Source organism: Drosophila eugracilis, unplaced genomic scaffold (assembly GCF_018153835.1).
Source record: "Drosophila eugracilis isolate 14026-0451.02 unplaced genomic scaffold, ASM1815383v1 contig_1987, whole genome shotgun sequence".
Taxonomy (NCBI): domain Eukaryota; kingdom Metazoa; phylum Arthropoda; class Insecta; order Diptera; family Drosophilidae; genus Drosophila; species Drosophila eugracilis.
The window spans coordinates 1-13,684 of record NW_024572851.1 but is presented as its reverse complement, the minus strand read 5'-3'; the positions used below and the strand labels follow the sequence as shown (position 1 = coordinate 13,684).

Here is a 13,684-nt window from a genome sequence, read left to right as displayed (position 1 = left end):
CCCCCTTGCAATTACTCGGGTTGCAACAGCTCCCTCGTCTCTACGGTTCGTGACAGGCTCCGGACACGACCCATCCAAAAACGGTGCTCTGGGCCACCGGCAGCCCGTCCTAGATCTTCAGGAAGCCCGGCTGTATGATACGCGTTGACGCTGTTCCGCTGCAGCATCGACGATAGGGTGAGCGCAGCGGCTGCGTCCTGCGGGGTCCCTTGGCGAGAGGCGGAAAGTTGCCTAGGCGCGGATGACGCGGGCGGACGAGCGGTGGACGGCACCCGATGAGTGGCGGACGAAGGCCGTGGAGCACCTGAAGCTCGCCGGCCAGTGGCGGAAGAATGCTGAGGAGCTGCCGACGAGCGCCGGGAAGTCGATGCTCCTTTTGACGCGGCTGGCGCCGAGCCCGCGGCTTCTTCACGAGGTGCAGCAGCCAGTGGAGATCCTGACCACACGTTCTACAGCAGTCCCCACGCCGACACGATCCGTCGGAGTGCCGCCCGGAGCCGCTTCTCGGCACTGAGACGTAGAAAGCGCCGATATTGCTTCAAAGGATGGATCCCTCTGCAGACTCGGCATCGGTAGGACTGTGTACCTCGAGTAGATCTGCTCTCCATTGACTGGGCGCTGCGTGGACGTGGCGACATCGTGCTGAATATGACTGGCGGAACTATGATGAAGAAACAAAACAGCGTTATCAGAATTGGTGTGAAGTTCGACTTGGAATTACGGGCAGAGCTACGAGTCAGCACATGAACAGGGACATTGGAAAGGAAGAAACGCATAATTATTGTGGGCAGGCGGACGCGTCCATCGGAAGAAGGACGACCTTAGCGACGGGCCGCTTGACGAGCCCTCGCGCGGTGCGGATGTCGATCAGGCGGACATGGCCATCGGATCCTGGATACACCGCGTCAATCCTGCCTAATCGCCACTCATTGGACGGAAGGTTGTCCTCCTTGATGACCACCCCAACGCGGAGATTCCTTGTAGGGGCACGCCACTTGTTCCTCTTATGGAGCTCCTTGAGGTACTCTTCCTTCCATCGCAGCCGAAATTGCTATTGAAGAGCCTTCAGGTGCTGCCAGCGATTAATAATTGACGTAGTATCCCCCTTTAGCTCGGGTTCGACCGTGACGAGAAGAGGACCTCCCACCAGAAAGTGCCCGGGTGTAAGAGCCATCAGATCAGCAGGGTCTTCAGACATTGGCGCGAGCGGCTGCGAATTTAGGCACGCCTCGATCCTCGCCAGGAGAGTAGCCAGCTCCTCAAAGGTGTATTTCCGTGTGGCGGTGGACTTGTAGAACAAGGTCTTGAAGCTCTTGACGCCTGCCTCCCACAGGCCCCCCATGTGGGGGGCTCCCGGAGGAATGAAATGCCAGAGAAGCTGCTGGTGACTGTAGGCACCTGTCGCAGCCCCTTTTAGGCTCTGGAGAAAATCGTGAGATAGTAAGGCAGCTGCCCCCACAAAGGTCTTCCCGTTGTCCGACTGCACTTGACGGGGGCATCCTCTCCGGGACACGAACCGAGCGAAAGCAGCCAGAAATTTCTCGGTCGTAAGGTCCGACGTAGGCTCTAAATGGATGGCCTTAGTGGAGAAGCACACAAACACCAACACATACCCCTTTGTGATGAGACAGGCTCGCCCCGTATAGTTCTTTATCTCGAAAGGACCGGCATAATCCACACCTGTGTACGTGAATGGGCGCGAGAAGGACGTCCGTTCCTTCGGTAGCTCTCCCATGAGTTGCGTCTGCAACTTCTTCTTGTGGATGACACATACTTTACAAACATAGACGACGGACTTGACCAAATTCCTCGCCGACGCTTTTCGCTTAAGCAGCCCATTTCAGAGACGAAGTGTCTGCGCTGAGTGACGGAAACTAGAAGACGTTCAGCTGACTCTTCGCGTGCTCTTCGCGTATCTTCCTCGCGCGCTGGATGAAGCGACAAACATAGGCAAGGACTCGTAGTGCCTTGTCGAGTGTGGAGAAACGTTCAAGGAGATCTTCGGGGGGCGCCTTCGCGACATGGACCTTGACTGCTCGCTTCTCGAGTTCAGTCACAGGGGCCTCGTTGCCTTGAGTGGGCCACTCGCTGCGAGGCCCTCGCAGCCAGCCAGGCCCGTGCCACTACATCTGGTTATCCGCAAGATCTTGGAGAGCTACGCCTCGGCGGGCGAGGTCCGCAGGGTTCTGCTCGGAGCGGACATGTGCCCATTTCTGCACGTCGGTGAACTGGGCGATCTTGGCTACCCGGTTGGCTAAGAACGTTGTCCACTGACACGCTGGCTTCTGCAGCCATGCGAGGACAATAGTCGAGTCCGTCCAACAGTATGGGGCAGATGCGGGCCCTGGCATCTTTGGCAGAACGGCGGTGGCCATTTCCGACAGCAACAAGGCGCCGCACAGCTCTAGCCGAGGGAGCGACACCGTTTTAACTGGGGCCACTCGAGTCTTTGCAGTCAGCAGGTTCACTATGACCGTAGACCCAACCTCGGCACGGACGTAAAATGCTGCGCTGTACGCCTTCTCTGAAGCGTCGCAGAACCCGTGATGCTCGACCCTTAGGTGTGGGTCGACCCATCGACTCATCGAGGAACACGAATCTGATCGAGCACCAAGTAATTCTTTAGGAAGTCAACCCATCGCTGACAAAAATCTTGAGGGAGGGCGTCGTCCCACCCCAGATCCAGAAGCCAAATTTCCTGCATGAACATTTTTGCCGGACAATGAAAGGAGCGAGCCAACCTGCTGGATCGAACAATCTTGCAATTTGGGAGAGGACTTGGCGCTTCGTGAAGGACGAGCCGGAAGTCAACTCTGGCGGAACAAAAAAAACTCACCGCTCGTCGCTTTCCAGCGCATGCCGAATGTCTTGGCCGTGCTCTCTGCATCGATGGTGAGGAAATCAGCACGAAGAAGGTGGTCGCTCGGAATGTCGGCCAGGATCGCCTTGCTATTCGACGTCCATTTCCTCAGTGGAAAACCTGCCGGCTCTAGGGCGCCCTTTAGCTCCCGAATCACCACTTGTGCTTCGGATTTGGAGTCTGCCCCCGCGCGAACGTCATCAACGTACATAAAATGCCGGATAATTTAGCTTGCCTGCGGGTACTTCAACTCTTCGTCGTCAGCGAGCTGCTGCAGGACACGGATCGCTAGGAACGGGGCACAATTGACACCGAAGGTGACCGTTTTTAATTCGTAGTCGCGGATCTCCCCATCCGGATTGCGAATCAAAATACGTTGGAGCGGAGTATGCTTAGGGTCTATCCAATATGCCGATACATCTTCTCGATGTCGGCGTTGAAGACAAACCTAAAGTATCGCCACTTTAGGATTTGAATCGTCAGGTCGGATTGTAAGACCGGGCCCGCGTAAAGAATGTCGTTCAGACTGGTCGCGTTTGCGGACGGGCTCGAAGCATTGAAGACTTCCCGCACCTCGGTGGTCGTGCTTTCGGGCTTGAAGACGGCATGATGTGCGAGGTAGTAGGTAGCGGAACTGCTCGTGGGAGAGACCTCGGTCATGTGGCGTAAGTCGATGTATTCCTTGATTACCGAGTCATATCCCTCTTCAGGCGCTGCTCATTACGCAGGAACTGAGCAAGAGCAAAGGACCGTGAAGCCGATAGCTCGGAACCCTTCTGCTCGGGGTAAGGGGAGGGTCACAACGTACTTGCCACACTCGTCTCTTCTCGTCGTCTGGACAAAATTGTGCTCGCAAACTGAATCCGATTCCGAATTGATCTGTGTAGCCACATCCTCCACCTCCCAAAATTTGGTGAGGAGCTGATCCAGCGAGTCACCGAGGCTACGGGCAACTCGTGTGGAAAAAATGGACACGCTGCGAGGGTTGGCTGGAGATAATGGGCCTGTCAGCACCCATCCAAAAATGGTTTCCTGACAGAGAAGTGACCCGCAGATGTTAGCCTTGGTATTACCGAGGAGAATGGACGGAAGAATGTCAGCTCCTATTAACACATCGACTTAGGAGCTCTCAAAGAAGTTGGGGTCCGACAGGGGAATATTGGGCAGCCCCTTGAGACGATCTCGCGGAATCGGATATGATGGCAGATTTCCTGCCAACTGCGGAAGAACGTAGGCCGCAGTCTCTAATTTTAGCCCGGGTCTAGACGGCGACCGAATGGAGAAATGGCACAATTAGACTGCGCGGAAATGGTCTGATTAAGACCGGACCCTTGGGCTTGAATCGTCTTGAAGGGAAGCTTGAGAAGGTTGAACAATCATTCGGTTATGAAAGTCGCTTCGGACCCTAAGTCTATCAGTGCTCGTGCCTGGAAACTGCACCCCAATTGTCCCACGTTGATAAGGGCAGTGCCCAGTAGGACGGCTCCAGACCCGGAAGCGAAGCACACCTGCACATCCGACTGATCCTCTGAGCCGTTTGTGCTTCTAGCAGTTTGTGCGGGTCGATCCCTTGCTGGAGTAGGCGGACTTGGAGCGGTAGCGAACGGATTGCCGCGGTGCAGGAGGGTGTGGTGTCGGCTGTGGCATGTGAAGCAGGTATGGGCGCTCGAGCAGTCTCACTGCTGGTGCCCTCGGGCAAAACAGTTCAAGCATAACTGCTTCCTCTTAATGTAGTCGGTTCTTTTGGCCCGGAGCCACTCGAGTCTCGTACGAATTGAGCATCCGTGCAGGGGCAGTAGGAAGTCCCGACCTTGGCGGAGATTGCCCGGAGCCACTAGGCCTGACGTCGTCGATGGCCTCCAGAGTGCGATGGCGCTCTGTCAGGAAGTTATCTAATTCCTTCCATGTTGGAATTTCGGCCTTATTATGTACGGATTGCTCCCACATAGAAAGTATGACCTTGGGGAGCTTCGAGGAAATCATAAAAACTAGGAGACAATCCCAAGCCTCAACATGGATGGCGGACATTTCTAGGGCTGTCAGACAACTCTGAATGTTGGCTTGCAGTTCCCTCAGCGAGACCCCGGACTCTTGAGAAATAGCCTGGAGGTTGAAAAGGATCTTCAACTGGCTATTGACCAATAGCCGCCGGTTCTCAAAACGGTCTGTGAGACTTTGCCACGCTGCGACAAACCCCTCATGGGGGGTTTGTTTTGGACAACAAGTGGAACAACTTCTCTACCGGGGTGAGCCGCGAGTTTTGGATGTAAATGGCCGTAAACAAGTCTCTAAAGGTGGGCCACCGAAGATAATCACCCGCAAAGACCTCGGTATCCACTGGAGGTAACCGACAGCCTGTAGACGCGGGCGTGTGGACATTGACGGAAGCCTGAGTAGATTTGGAGGCAATTTTCTTCCGAAGCCGGACAATACACCTCGAATATACGGAGTAACAGTAGCTGTACTTCGATTCCAGCACTGCTGAGGTGGCCGAATTGTCGTCGGACACGGCGAGCAAATCGGAGCAGCTCTCATAGCACTTCTCCACCTTCTCCCAGAGTGATTTTGGTCTCGATGGACTTCGCACATGTATTGGGAGCCTATTTCCGTTTCTGGTGCTCCCGGGGTATTGATGTTGGCCTCAAATTGGCTAATTCGATCTGTTGTAGCGATGAACTTTTTCAGCGCCACTTCGACCGCATTTTGAGCCATTTTTAGAACGGAGCGAGTCTGCCTCTGTGAAGGATCGGGGATTGTATTGACGTTTTCGTCACTCTTTTCCCTTGGAATGGCCCTGGTCGCCTTAGGCTTCAAAAGAGGAGTCCGCGGAGATGCGGATTGAGATCTGTCCAAACTGATGGCTGGGATCGGACGCGGATTTTTGTCGTCTCCCGTGGGCATTCTCAAAAATCAATTCGCTGGTCAGCGCTTGTCGACTGACTTGCGCAATAGGGGGCCTCGTTCGAAGCGGTGGCCGGTCACACTAAAAAGATAAGAACGTTGAGATCGCGGATGGATTGCGATCACAAGGAACTAGTGGGCACTAGCGGCGCCGATGTCGAAAAGAAGATCGTGTGCGGCACAAATCGAATGTGAAAACAAAACTTCAGGAACCAAAAAAAATCAACGCAGAAGTAGACGAGGTTTGTTGAGATTGTAGGCGGATGTTGCATGATGCGGAGTAAAAGCTGGGCTAAAGGCACGGAGAATGGACAAAAAAAAAACACAACACGGCTACTGAGGCGGCGAGGTAGAGAACTTAGGCGACACAATCACGGATTTGTAGTGAAATGGCGGTTTTTTTTTATTTCAGATTTTATTTCAGTTTAATTTTGTCATGTATTTATTTCCTGAAATTGGAGGTAGAAAACATATGGCATGCATGCAAGCATGTATATATGTAGGTATATGTATGCACGTGAGGCCTAGGTTGGCACAGTGGACTGTGGACTGTATAAATGGAGCAACAGAAAGCTGTGTGGTCTAAAAAAAAACTGATTGGAAAAAAAATATTACGCCAGCGGCGGACTGTTAAATGAATTTAGGAATTTTTGGAAATAAATCACACCGGCTGGCCAATATTAATTATGCCTTATTTTTGTCACCACACAATTTCACTGTTTACTTGGTCAATTTTTCGCGGATAAATTGCACCAAAAAAAAAAGGTATGGTTGTATGTGTGTATCCTCGACCGTTGGCAAGCGAATAGCGGAATAGCAAATAACGGGGAGGCCGAAAACGGCGAGGAATATGGCGGCACACAAAACGGAGTCGGATGGAAAAATTGGCAGAATTTGAAGACGAAGAAGAGTAGAAAATCTCACACAGCCATTGTGTCGGAAAACTCGGACTTGGAGTAGACACGGAAGGAAAATAAAATCTTGCAGCAGTGTGAACGAAATTTAATGTTCGGACCACTGCTGAAGACCGGCAGAGTGACGGAGACGGAAAAATTTCGTACTTATCTTTTGCGGAACACTGCCGGGAACTGCTGGTATCCAAAATATCCAGAATATCCAGAAAATCCGGCTCGAAGGACCAAAATGTTGTAGTGGGGCGGTGTTGCCACAAAAAGATGCCTCTTGTTTGCAGATAAGATGAAGTCGGGGGCGTCGTGGATTGAGCTGTCAGCTTTATTCACTTCATACAGAAAAACTGACTTAACTTAGCTTAGCATAAGAAAAAAGACGATCGCCGACGGCCGACCGCTGCAGTTGGACCCGAGAGAGCGAGAGTGCAAGATTGTGCAGAGAGGGGCGAGGGCGGATGCGCTCTTCAGCGCGGATACGCTCTTTAGCGCGGATGCGCTCTTCAGCGGCCCCTCACCTAAACACCTACGAACCCAATTTTTTTAAATCTGTCTGATCGGCTATTTCCATTTGTGCATACGATCGCCATATTCCGGCTGCTTTTTTTCGTATTGCTATTTCCATTTGTGCAAACGATCGCAATATTCCGGCTTCTTTTATAGTACTGCTATTTCCATTTAGGCATACACTTTGATGTATGTAGATATGCCCGACCATTTCAACATATGTACATATAGAAGAAATATACACTTATGCATAATCATTGACCGCTGCTCTGCAGCGGCACACGTACATTAATATATATGTTTATATACATAAACGTTTGGCCGCGTCACTGCTCGCGCAGCTATATGAATTGTAAGGCAAGGCAAATATTTCTTAAGCTGAGAGCGACATTATCAAGTGAAGATCCGAACAATATGGTTCATGCAAAAGTTTAATAAATATATAAAAATAACCTAAACTAACCACAGTGTGTACCAATTTATTTCAAAACTATTATATGGCGACCGTGACATAATCACAATCTTCGGACGTGTAAAAAAAAAAAAGCGCCAAGCGCGCGGTATCTGAAACCGAGTTCCTTGTGTATTTAAAATATTCATATACAACAAATACGAATAGAAACCACGCCGGTAGAAATATAAATATTTTACTGCAAAATATGTAATATTCTTCACCGCAACCGAATGTACGAATGTGCCGCCGTTGGAAGTTATATCGAAAGCGCGGGAGGCATTGGACCGCCCCCTGTGCCACCGCTGAGAAGAACAGGCGAAATAAAAACTAAAAAAAAATAAAAAATTTGTTTATGTAAGCCATCTCATATACACTAACAACTCATACCACCAGCTAGGAATCAAGATAAATTTTTTTTTTTCTCTCTTCCTTTTTCTCTTATTTTTTTGTGAGATTTCTTTTTTTTTAATAGAACCCTGTTAAAATGGGTAGCTGGTTTAGCTCCGAAGAGAGCCAGGCAAAAGATAATACAGCCAATGTCATTAATGACACACAGATGAAATTAAGTCTGTGGATCTTGCTTTTAGTGATTGCGTAAACGTAATCAATTTAATCCTAAAGATTAATGCTCTGCATAATAAGAAGTTAAAGAAAAGATTTCAGAGCAGGGCCAATGATTTAGATAAAATATAAAAAAAAATATATATTACATATATTATATACAAATAAATATAATGAGTCAGTCCCTTCCACATAATGTCAAAAACTCTTCAGGAAGCCATTAAAGAGAAGCCTTCAGCGGGCCCCAAGCCGCTCACAATAAAAGAATTAAAAGAAAGAACAGGAGAATTAAAAAAAATTAGACAAAGGGAAGAAAAATTGACAGAGATCCCTAAGGTCAAAATTCCGAAAAGAGGGGGAGGCATTAGAGTTACTTCCATCAGAAAAAGGGCAGGATTAAAGGACATGTTAGCTAGGTGCAAAGACCCTAGTCGATGTGCAGAAATACAGGCAGAACTTACAAAAATAAATAAGGAAACTAAAAGAAAAGCAACTAAGAAAATAACTGCCTCAACTAATGGCAACCTGGAAGAAGGTAAAAAACAAAATTAGACAGAGTAAAATAGGACGTTCTTTGAGCAGGACCTAACTGCTCCGACATATAATAACTAAAGCAATTAAGACTTTAATTCATTAAAATATATATTCAAAAACTTAATAAAAACCTATCTTGGAAACTCGTGGTTATGTTATTACATTTGGACTAGAGTCAAATCAAATATTCCACATATATTATATAAACTATATGAATAAAAGACATGAATACCCAAGAGGTAATTCGAAAAGTTTATGAAAGGGATAGTCTCTTCGCTGAACGTATTCAGCAGTTGGTCTCAACGACCCCAACCAAAATTAGCGAGTTAGAATATAACTATATGGATATTTTTAATCTTGACATATCGCCATTAATGCATTGCTCTGCGACGCAGAAAGCAATTATATTGAGTACAATCCCAGGTATTCAAGTAAGATCGGTTATAGACGATCATGACATACTGGGTAGAACTCTTATAATGGTAGTTTATAGGAAATAATTCACATCCATACCATAATGGAATGGAATGAGTTATACAAGGAGTTAAAAAATTTAAAAAGTGATTTCGACAAATCTTATAAGTCGTTAACACAAAATAGAACGATTCAGCAAGTAACAATAAATAAACATGCTGAAATATTAGTGGCTCGTTTAGTATGTCTTTAGTGCGGACATCACGAAAATGTATAGGCAGATCTTATGAAGTGGACCTCCAACCACAAGGGGGTTTTAAAGGACATTCCAAACGATCATCTTCTCAATGCTGAGTTCCTGAATATTGATGCCGAAAGCACCGCCAAAACTCTCGGCATTCGCTGGAAAGCAACCACCGACGAGTTCTACTTCGTGCCCCCAGAGATATCCGTCAAGTCCTCCTATACGAAAAGAGAAGTCCTCTCCCAGATCGCAAAGCTATTCAATCCCGCTGGCTGGCTTGCCCTGTTCATCGTCCGGGCCAAAATTTTTATGCTGGAGATCTGGCTGCAAGAGTTAGGATGGGATGACAACCTTCCCGACGAAATGAGCCATAGATGGCAAGTGTTCCTGCAAAGTTATTCCGATCTCGATCAAATCCGTATTCCGAAATGGATCAGCTACCAGCCCGATGTAAAAATTGAGCTTCACGGGTTCTGTGACGCTACCCAAAAGGCCTATGGGGCTGCACTGTATGTTGAAGTCGGTCAGCAGATATTGACTATTTGCTTACGGCAAAGTCCCGGGTTGCCCCGGTGAAAACGGTATCCCGCCCCCGACTTGAGCTATGTGGTGCCCTATTGCTGGCAGATATGGCATCCACCATCCTTCCAAATATGCTGTCAGACAGCTCCGAGATTTTCTGCTGGACAGACTCCACCATTGTCCTGGCATGGTTTAAAAAACCGGCCTGCTCCTGGACCACATTCGTAGCCAACCTCGTAAACAAAATCGCTGAAGCTACAAAGATTGAGAATTGGTTCCATGTGCGGTCAGAACACAACTCAGCCGGGTGCGATAGCACCCACTGGTGGCATTGCCCCCAATGGCTTCAACTGCCTAAACTTCAATGGCCTGAAACTTCGGATCCACACCCAGTCACGGATTTAGAGCAACGCGCGGTGAAAGTTCATTTCCTGCAGCTCCCCGTCGATGATTTCCTCGAACGTTTCTCCAGACTGGACAAGGCTTTACCAGTCCTAGCTTACGTCCAGAGGTCGTAAGGCTCCGGTAAGTCCGGATAGGCAGCTCAGTAATCGGTAAATCCGGGGGGCTGAGAGGACCTACATAATACTTGCCCAGCGCGAAGAGTACGCGCTCGAGCTTCGATTGTTGCGAAGTGAAAGTTCCATACCCTCTAGCAGCGTTTGCTCGTTTTGTCGCTAGAAGATGTTGTCCTCAGCGGGTCCATTCCGACAACGGCAAAACCTTTGTTGGTGCCTCAAGTCTTCTTTCCCGTGACTTTACGCAAGCACTAAAGGAGTCGGTTACTGCAGCGTATAGCCACCAGGGACTCGTGTGGCGTTTCATACCCCCGGGAGCTCCTCATATGGGAGGCCTGTGGGAGGCAGGAGTAAGGAGTTTTAAAACTCTGTTTTACAAATCCACGTCCGCTCGCAAGTATACCTTCGAAGAGCTTTCCACGCTTCTTGCTAAGATGGAAGCCTGCCTTAATTCCAGACCACTTTCTGAATGTGTCTGAAGACCCGACAGACTTGTTGGCACTGACGCCAGGCCATTTTCTATTCGGGGCCTGAAATCAGCAACATCTCAAGGCCCAGGATCAACAATTTAGTTCGCGATGGAAAGAAGAGTATCTAAAGGAACTCCACAAGCGCAACAAGTGGCTAAGTCCATCCAGAAACCTGGAAGTGGACGATATGGTCGTTATCAGGGATGATAACTTGCCATCAAACGACTGGCGGCTCGGCAGAATAGTAGCTGCTATTCCAGGAGCTGATGCTAGAGTGTGCGTCGCGACGACGCGTCGGGGACATCCTTACGTCTCGCGGAACCATTCAACGTCCGATCCACAAACTGGTTCTCCTTCCTATGGAGGCTAAGGCAACCGCTAAAACTCCGCAATAACGAATTCCTTCCTGCTGCTTTAAAATTCGTTTATAATGCAGACTAATTTCTCTTATAATTTTCCATTTGTTTCTGTATTATTAAAGCATCAAAACCATGGCTCCACGTCCTCACAACTCCTAAACTTTGGACGACAGACGTTCCTGAGGTACTCAATCCTACCACTGCCGAGTCTGTCGGGGCATCCATCCTCTACGGAAGTGTACCCGGTTCCTCAGGCTCAGCGGGGAGAAGCGGCTCCGCGCCGTTCTCATCAATAAATATTGTGCGAATTGCCTGGCTCATCAACACTCCGGGGAGCAATGTCGCAGTGCCGATACATCCAAAAAGTGCGGGCAGAACCATCACACGCTGCTCCATCTGCACGAAAGGGCCGGGATTTCTCGTCGACAGCCCATTCAGCCACGGCGTCAGCCACCTTCCCCGCCACGGCGTCAGCGGCCTTCCCCACAACGCCGCCAATCGCCGTTCTCGAAGCAACCCGTATCGACCGCTCGGCTGTCAATGTCAGTCTCCCGGACTCCTCCATCGGCAAGGCAAGCGCGTACACCGGTACGACGTCCAGCTTCAGCAGCAACCCCATCAATAGCGGCGCTACTGCAGCATCAGAGCCTCCACATTCTCCCGACGGCCCTCGTGTTACTGGAATCTGGGACCAACACCTTCGAGACGGTGGCGTTGATCAACTCGTGCACGTCCGTCAGCACCATCGATAGCTCCCTGGCAGCGGCATTCAAATTACCCACGACGGCAGTGGGAGGCGAAGAGGTCTGTTCGACGACCATCCGGTCAAGAACAGGGGATTTCCGAATCGACGTGCTCCTGAAGATCAGTCCCAGCCTACGCATCCGGACCCTGATCTGCGCACTCTGTGATGACATGCGCGCCCAATTCAGAGATATCCGTCTTGCCGACGAGCGGTTCCATCGCCCGACAACAGTCTCACTGGTGTTAGGCTCGGATGTATACCCCGCGGTAATCCGGCCCGGGTTCCTAAATATACGTGACGGGCTGCCCGTAGCACAGAGCACGGTATTCGAGTGGCTTGTATCCGTTCACGCCAAAGCGGCCCAATTCCAGTCCGCCAGTCCAGTCTACTCCTCCGGCCCTGGTGGCCTTAACAGTCGTGAGAGCAGTTCTTCCAGATCGCTCTCATCTCGCTCTCTCGCACTGTTAAGGGTCTCCACTCCGCTCTCCGAGCGGCACTTGCTTTTTCCCCCGTAGAATTAAGTTCTATTCTAATTTAACACTGTACGAAGACGGTTGACTACCGAAAATAAAAAGTGATAAAATTGCGATATATCTGCCGTGTGAAAATTTAATCCGCCCCACTCCAACACTAATGAATCGATTATAAAAACGCTTCCCCATTATATTGATGTTTAATCATCAAAGATTTCCCATCGAATGAGGAACATAAGCTTTAAGAATGCTTTTAATAAGTCAAAAACAAAAAATTATCGTAATAAATATCAACGATGAAAACTAGAAAAAACAACCCCCAAGACATAGTTCTCTCTTAATTAATACAATAAGAGCCCTTATTGTTGGACCTTCGAATTGTGGCAAAACCAACATTATGCTCAGTTTAGGGACTCAGTCATAGGGACTCTCTACGGATTGAAATTCGAAAATATTTACGTGTTTTCTAAGAGTTTATATCAACCTTAATATGAGTACTTGGAAAAATTAATAAAACCTATTAAAGGAATGGGATATCATACTTTCTCTCATAACGATGGTGTATTAGACCCCAGTGAAGCAAAAAATAAATAATAATAATAATAATAAATAATATTATGATATTTGATAATGTAGCTTGTGAAAAACAAGACAACATAAGATCTTATTTTTGTATGGGTGTATAAAAACCTATCTTGGAAACTCGTGGTTATGTTATTACATTTGGACTAGAGTCAAATCAAATATTCCACATATATTATATAAACTATATGAATAAAAGACATGAATACCCAAGAGGTAATTCGAAAAGGTTATGAAAGGGATAGTCTCTTCGCTGAACGTATTCCAGCGGGTTGGTCTCAACGACCCCAACCAAAATTAGCGAGGTTAGAATATAACTATATGGATATTTTTAATCTTGACATATCGCCATTAATGCATTGCTCTGCGACGCGAAAGCAATTATATTGAGTACAATCCCAGGTATTCAAGTAAGATCGATTATAGACGATCATGACATACTGGGTAGAACTCTTATAATGGTAGTTTATAGGAAATAATTCACATCCATACCATAATGGAATGGAATGAGTTATACAAGGAGTTAAAAAATTTAAAAGTGATTTCGACAAATCTTATAAGTCGTTAACACAAAATAGAACTTGATCTCAGCAAGTAACAATAAATAAACATGCTGAAATATTAGTGGCTCG

General features: G+C 48.2%; 1 pseudogene; it reads right to left on the bottom strand.

Moving 5' to 3' along the window:
* LOC121529861 overlaps positions 1 to 5,333 on the bottom strand; it is a 98,783-nt pseudogene extending 93,450 nt beyond the window's left edge.
* Between the last annotated feature and the right edge of the window lie 8,351 nt (positions 5,334 to 13,684).